The 7,951-nt window shown below is 48.7% G+C and overlaps 1 protein-coding gene across 1 annotated transcript in view; it reads left to right on the top strand.

Annotated features, from left to right (window-relative positions):
• The first annotated feature begins 2,122 nt into the window (after positions 1–2,122).
• NR2C2 (nuclear receptor subfamily 2 group C member 2) overlaps positions 2,123–7,951 on the top strand; it is a 27,206-nt gene continuing 21,377 nt past the window's right edge. The window contains exon 1 of the mRNA XM_018555226.1: positions 2,123–2,351. The gene's annotated coding sequence lies outside the window, so the exon portion shown is untranslated. The remainder of the gene's footprint in view (positions 2,352–7,951) is intronic.

The raw sequence follows: 7,951 nt of genomic DNA, 5'->3' as shown, positions 1-7,951 counted from the left end.
CCCCCCGTACACCCCCCTTAAGGTGCAGAGCAGTTCTTGCTATGGGCCGTTTATTCGGCAACAGCGTTGTCATTATTTAAAGGTCAAGTCCACCCTTTTGGACCCAGTTTCATGCTTCACCCATATATCGGATGTAACATAAAGCATGGTCACATACCCAACCCCCCAAATCTAATCCCCCCTTTAAGTTAATTGTGGGGTGTTTCTGCCTAGGGAATCCAGTTTGTTTTTAAATGTGGTCATTAAAGGAGAACTATAAGGTGAGTGATTTACACTCATCCTCATAATTAGGGCCGACCTGTGACAATGAAACTGTGACACGTCGGCTCAATAGATCGGGAAGTGAGCGAACACATACCGTCGCTCGCTCACTTCCCTGCAGAGAGTGGTGACTGTCACTCCCGGCAGGGATTCCCCTCCAACCCTGACCAGCAGACTGACCTCTAGATAGGCAGAGCCAGCTGTCAATCAACCAGCTGGGTGGATCTTGACAGCATTGTCGGGATCCGTCCCGGCTGCAGCACTCTCTGTATATAGCTCGCTATCGACTGAGCTATGGGTCACCGGAGGAGGTTAGTATATGTCCTCCCGTGGCCCTTAAGAGAACTATGGGATAAAAAGGTTACCCCATATTTCTCCCTTAAGGTCCACGATCCATCCATGGCGAATACCACCGTAGCAGAGGGACTCGCAGAGCGTGCTGGCAGCACAATGCTAACGTCCTGCAGCCCCCATAACAGAAGGTTGGTACCTCTATATGGACCTGGGGCTGGATCTTAAATATTACAGGAGCCTGTGCAGCGATTCAAAGGGATGGGTGAATGAAAAGACTACAAGTCCCATCTTCCAGAGCAGCAAAAGGTGCTCATAGATTGCAATGGAGCAGAAGTGCGGTGACATCACTGTACGTGCAGTCTACTGATTACTTCCTGCAGTCCCATAGTAGAAGGTCCGTATTGCTGTGCCTCCCTCTTCCAGTCTGAGTGCTGCAGTGCAATGTAATACAGAAGGATGAGATACACAGAGGGGGAAATGGATATTCTATAATGAATACATAACTGATTACTTTGTCTGTGCAGGTTCATTCATTGGGCTACAGAAGTGACGCAGCTCCCTATATACTGAGACGCCGCAGCTGAAGCGGATCCCGACAATTGTGCCGGGATCCGCCCAGCTGCGTGACTGACAGCTGGCTCTGCCTATCTAGAGGCAGAGCCAGCTGTACCCGCCCCCTCCCGTTCCGCCAGTCAGCGCTGGAGGATCGGAGCGGGGAGAATCCAGCCCCTCCCCTGTCACGGCTGTGGTATGTGTTCGCTCACCTCCCGATCTACTGAGCCGACCTGTGACAGTCTCATTGTCACAGGTCGGCTAGAACTATGAGGTGAGTGAAAAGCCCCTCCCCCTCATAGTTCTCCTTTAACATCAGATGTACCAAAGTTATGTAAGATGAGCACATGCTGAAACAATACAACCTGCCTAAATCCATTCATGCAGCCCATGCTCACCCCGTGCAGCTTGCCTCAGGGAAGGACTCCAGCGAGACCTTTGATAGTGGATGATATGGGGGCAGAGCCACAGTCCGGACGAGCAGACCCTGCCCACTCACCATGGTAAACAGTTAATGGACAGGCTCATCTCTTCCTTCCCTGCATTGTGGCACCTATAGGGAAGGAACCTGTCCAACAACTGGTTGTGCACAGGTTCCTAGAGGCAGAGCCAGCTGTACCCGCCCCCTCCCCCATCAGTTCCACCAGTCAGCGCTGGAGGATCGGACAGGGGAGGAGGGGAATCCCTGCAGGGAGCCGTGAGCGACAGTCACGGCTCTCTGCAGGGACATGATCGAGAAGTGAGCAGATGTTCCCTCACTTCCCGATCTATTGAGCCGACCTGTGACATTTTCATTGTCACACGTTGGCTCGAACTATGAGTTCATAAAACAAAAAGCTCCTGGAATGCTCCTCTGTAAACTACAGAATGACATGAACGTTACATTGTCTCAGCTGTTCAGTGATCGCTGTGCGGTTTAATAAAGTTAAATAGGAATAATAATTAAAAAAAAAAAATCTAGCCGTGGGAGGAGCACGTCTGAGGCACGGCCACGCCCCTCGCCCTATCCTCGGCTCTGACTCGGTGACGTCACCACCGCCCGCGCGCGCCGAGCGAGAGGGAAGAGGAAACAGCGGAGGGGGAGAAGAGGAGCGCGGGGTCACGACCTCTGACCTCTCATCGAAGAGCAGAAAAATTACCGACAAACGACCGACAGGAGCGGGGGAGAGAGTGCGGCGGAGAACAGCGGAGGCCGCCGGGAGCTCAGAGGATGCGGCTGTGAGTGGAACCTCCGCCGGGCAGAGGTAAGGCCGGCCCCGGGGGGCCCTCCCTCTCCGCGGCGTGCCTGAGCGCGAAAATCTCGCGCGGCCGGTACCGCACCGTGTCCGCCAGCGCTCGCGCACACACCGACGACTCTGCTCCCTGTCTCCTTCCCCAGTCGCTCTTTTCCGCCTGGCAGCTCGCCAGCCGCCGCCATGTTCCTCCTTAGAAACGAGCTGCCTTTATTTATTTATTTTGTGACGTAATTGTGAGTACCGCGCCTGGTCCAATCGTCTCGCAGGGATTGGGAAGCGGGCGGTGACAGCTGTCGGGAGTGACGGCGAGGACAGCCAATCCGCTCATACTGTAGGTGTGGTGTCAGACGCTGCTTTGGTGCCATCCACTGGCGACGGCGCATGCTGCATCCACTGTTGCTCAATGGTACCCAATAACCTTAGGTGAACCGCAGAGAGAGATGAGCACTGGGGCCGGGGCTGGCTAGCTTCCAGACCAATGTGGCAAATTTAAAGTGTATGTCAAAGAAAAAAACCCCAAAATAACAAAAAAAAGACCAGCAAACCTTATGATGTCTTTGCAATACTCGCACTTTCCGTTCTGTTTTCTCCCTTTAAAAACTCTGTAAGCCCAACTAATACCCGTTGCTCTGCCTGAAATGTACTCCGCTTCTAGTTTCCTGTAGTAGGCTGACAACGCACAGTATTTTTCTGGACTGAATGGTGTCAGCCCTGCCCCATTGCCTTTTGCTAAACTACCGAATCCCTCCCACAGCCACAATCTCCCCAATTAGAGTCTGATTTTTCTGTAATCCAAAATAAGAACTTGAGGAGGCTTATTAGGCTACCACTGAAAACTAATCAATCACTCCCACTATACTCAACTCCACAACATGGGGTCTAATTGTTCTGTAGTCGAAGATAAGGACATGAAGGGCTAATTAGACTACTACTGAATCCCTCCCACTGTCTTTACCTCCACATCATGGGATCTAATTGTTCTGTAGTCTAAGATAAGAACATGAAGGGCTAGTTAGACTACTGCTGAATCTCTCCCACTGTCCTCTTCTCCACAGCATGGGGTCTAATTGTCCTGTAGCCCAAAATGAGAATTAGAAGGGCTTATTAGGCTACTACTGAATCTCTCCCACTGTACTCATCTCCACAACATGGGGTCTAATTGTTCTGTAGTCTAAGATAAGGACATGAAGTGCTAATTAGACTACTGCTGAAAACCAGGGAATCCCTCCCTCTGTCCTCATCTCCACCACATAGGGTTTACTTGCTCTGTAGTCCATGATAAGAGCTGGGAGGGCTAATTAGACTTCTTGAGATGACACAGGAAGTGTGCACAGGGCAGCTCTATATTTCTGAATGGTGCTGGGAACTTTCCAACTTGTAGTGCAGTCAGGTAAAAGAAAATGTCAAACTCAATGGCTCCGGCGAGTCAGTTGTCACACGGCAAATCCCCAACAATAGCTCCAGCCACAGAAATGCAGAAGAGAGCGTCAGACCAGAAAACGGGTCCCGGGGTCATTGTACTTGTCGGTAAAATGAACCGTATAAAAATATCCAACGCGTTCCGGGGGCCAAACCGCTGAGCAGCAATAGAGCTCTAATATACATCCTGATCATCCCAATGAGGATAATCCCATCAGGTCATGTCAGTGCCTTCGTATCACTCAAATCTCAGGTGCCGTTTTCAAATGGCGCCTAGACAGCGACTGTTTGTTGCGGCTCTCCGCGGCTGTTTTATAATTGCATTGGCCCTCCGCGGCTCTTGCCGGTCCCAGCCATCATTATTGACGGAGCTGACCAGGATCATTGTGTTTACACAGGAAGTTATGTGGTGTCACCTAATGACAGACCTGGAAGCTTAACTTTAATAGTTTGGAAGATACTTGAAAGTTCGATGAAGGATCACACGCAATTGTTTCTGCCTGACAATAATAATATAATCGATAGTCCGCACGGGTTCACTAAATCTTTTTATGAGGAAGCAACAAATTGGACAGAGGAATGGCTGTGGATGTGGTGTACTTGGACTTTGCAAAAGCGTTTTGACACTGTTCCCCACAGGCGGCTAATGTAGAAGTTGAGGTCAGTAGGTATAGATCATTCCATCTGTAATTGGGTAGAAAACTGGCTTCAAGACCTTCAGAGAGTGGAGATCAATGGTTCATACTCTGAATGGTCTGAGGTAGTTAGTGGTGTCCCCCAAGGTTCAGTGTTGTTAGTGGTGTCCCCCCAAGGATCAGTTTTGTTAGTGGTGTCCCCCCAAGGATCAGTGTTGTTAATGGTGCCCCCCTCTCCCCAAGGTTCAGTGTTGTTAGTGCCGCCCCCTAGGATCAGTGTTGTTAGTGGTGCCCCCCTAAGATTTAGTGTTGTTGGTGTCCCCCCAAGGATCAGTGTTGTTAGTGGTGTCCCCCCCCCAGGTTCAGTGTTGGGCCCCTTACTGTTTAATCTATTTATAAATGACATAGAATTGGAGATTAATAGTACTATTTCTGTGTTTGCAGATGACACCAAGTTATGTAGTGGAATACAGTCCTTACAGGATTGGTCTCCAGATCTCAATCCAATTGATCATGTGTGGGATGTGCTGGAAAAAGTCCGATCCATGGAGGTCCCACCTCACAACTTACATGACTTAAAGTGACATTAAACCCTCAGATTTGTTAACATAAACCAATACTGTAATGTGCGCCTTACTGTAATCCATGGCAGTTTCCCTTCTCTTTGCTGCTCTTCCTTTTAAATCCGTATCTCTTCTCATGCTGGGGGAGAACTTCCCTTTGCAGCTGGCTGCCTCTTCCTGTAGTGCTGGCTCAGGTTGTGAACCTGCACAATGACACCGTGTATCCATTCCAGAGATAAGGCAGTCTGCTGCAAAACAGAAGTTCTGCCCAGCATGAGAAGAGATACGGATTTAAAAGGAAGAGCAGCAAAGAGAAGGGAAACTGCCATGGATTACAGTAAGGCGCACATTACAGTACAGACATTCCTCGGTTACTGACTTACCTGCTTTGCGACCGCTCGCACTTACGACGGACCGTCGATCGACCTCCGACCTTGCGCGTCAGCTTCAGTGCAACGTGTCGCCGGCGGAAGTGACGTCCTCCGATCTTCACTGCGGGTCCCGGTAAGTATTTTCATTGCCCGATGTACAGTACACTGTTCGGTACTGTACATCTGCAACGCTATACAGTACTGTACTAATGCAGTACAGTACTGTATAGAGTTCCTCACTTAACGACCAATTCGTTTAACGACCTGGTCGTAGGAATGGAACTCGCTCGTTAAGTGAGGAATACCTGTATTGTTTTATGTTAAAAAATCTGAGGGTTTAATGTCACTTTAATGTCACACCGAGGTATTTGCGCATTCAAAGCTGCAAGGGTTAACTTTTTAAAAACCTGGAGTTCCTCTTTAAAGCTGGCAGTTTTAAGCAGGATCTGGTCCTGCCAGCACCCCTCCGTTCCACAAAAGTCGATTTTCCAACAAACGTTTGTCAAAGGAGCCAGGCCGGACATTCTCACAGGGGCCAGACTTGGTATTCTGACAGCGGCGCATCCACCAGTGGCAGAGTGCAATAGCCCGACGTGGCAATTCACTCTAAAAAGCATTGATGGGGAATCCAATGGTAAATGATTGGCCGGTATAACAGACAGACAAGGTGTTACAATGATAGCGTTCTGTAGCACAGAATTCTTTTTTTGAGGAACATAAACAAAGCTCGACAAGTGAACTCCGTCACACCCACACACATATATCTGTGCTGCAATTTGCATTCCGATATTTTCCAGAGATGGAATTTTAATTTCCGTCTCTTTTAACTCTTCGGATTTTTGACGTAAGCAGCGCCACGGATTGCTGTGAGTGCGGCTGAGGAGTATGTGCAGTAATGAGGCATCTCTTCTGGATGACAGAATTGGTGCCGCTCTCCTGCCTATAATTAGACTCCTCCAGATATGTGCGATATGTCCCTCAGGTTTTATTAGGAGGCTGCGAGTGCGATCGCTAGTGCAGACACACGTCCCCTCATTACATAGATGTTCATTGCTCCCCTAAGCACTCCCGCTCATGCCCTACATTGCTGGGCTTTCAGCAAGACATTTCAATGGCCATGGTTTGCATGCAAAATCTAAATGCGTACAACTTATTAAAGGAGTACACCGGCATCTACCAAGTGTCTTTTAGAATACATTATAATAATATCTCTGTTCAATACAAACTAGTAGCTCATCACTGGAGCCATTTTTTAAAATGTATTTTATTTTTTATCCGATTAACTGATTAATCGAACTCAATAATCGGCTAACTAATCGATTTTGAAAATAATCGTTAGCTGCAGCTCTAGTGCCGATGACACTCAAATATATCTTTCTACTCCACGACTCTGCCCCCCGAGTGTCCTCCACGACTCTGCCCCCGAGTGTCCTCCACGACTCTGCCCCGAGTCCCCCGAGTGTCCTCCACAGCTCTGCCCCCGGGTGTCCTCCACAGCTCTCCCCCCGAGTGTCCTCCACAGCTCTGCCCCCGAGTGTCCTCCACAGCTCTGCCCCCGAGTGTCCTCCACAGCTCTGCCCCGGCTATATCTCCAACCTTGTCTCAAAGTATTACCCTGACCATCCCCTCCGCTCTTTCCACAGACCTCCTGCTCTCTAGCTCCCTCGTCAACTCCTCCCACGCTCGCCTCCAGGACTTCTCTAGAGTCTCCCATCCTCTGGAACTCTTTACCCCAACCTGTCCGTCTATCTCACACTGCCTTTAGGCGATCCCTTATAACTCATCTCTTCAGGGAAGCCTATCCCACCTCAACCTGATCATTCAACCATCACGTCCAGATTGTCACTCCTACTGAAAGAACAAAACAATGAATCACTATTACATTCCAATAGCTTTTACGACAATGACACGGTCAAGAAAGATTATGAAAGAGGTTTTAAATAGAAGCATTTTTAAAGTACTTAAAGTGGTTGTAAACCTAAAAAGAAAAGCCAGTAATGTATCCCTAATTTTTTCTAATGCATCTGTGCCCATTTTTCAGTAAATCCTACTTTTAAAGAGTTTATTAACATTTCAAAAAAAAATAAATGGTAACAGACATGAAGTGCAAAACCAAGTGCGAAGTTAATGAGGCCCATCATGTATAAACATTAAACAGAAGATACACTTCAAAGGGCAATACATACTGAGTAAGGGCCCATTCACAGCACATCCAGATCATCTCCAGACCAGACCAGATTGTTTCCGGACCCAAAATGCATCCTAATGTATCCCAATGCTATCTCTGGCCTCTGTTCACACCAGCGCAGTCCGTTCCAGACCAGAAAAATACTGCACGTCTCATTTTGTCTGGTCGGGAATGCACTGGAACTGCGGGCAGGTTCACATCATTTTCCGGACCAGATCGGGTCTGGAAAATGGTGTGAACCTGCAAGGTGCTGAAGTGCAGTACCTGGTGGGGCCCCCTTTAATCCCTCCGCCCAAGTCTAGATTAATCCCCGCCCTCCGGTTTTTAGATTTTAAACTTTCATTGGGCATCAGAGGTCTTGGAATTTGACAGTTAAAGCCGAACCGGGTACATAACTTACCTCTAATGACATCTTCCCTCCATTGATGCCGGA

Source organism: Nanorana parkeri, unplaced genomic scaffold, assembly GCF_000935625.1.
Source record: "Nanorana parkeri isolate BGI_ZX_2015 unplaced genomic scaffold, ASM93562v1 scaffold188, whole genome shotgun sequence".
Taxonomy (NCBI): domain Eukaryota; kingdom Metazoa; phylum Chordata; class Amphibia; order Anura; family Dicroglossidae; genus Nanorana; species Nanorana parkeri.
The sequence above is the reverse complement of the archived record's forward strand: the minus strand, read 5'-3'. Positions and strand labels throughout refer to the sequence as shown.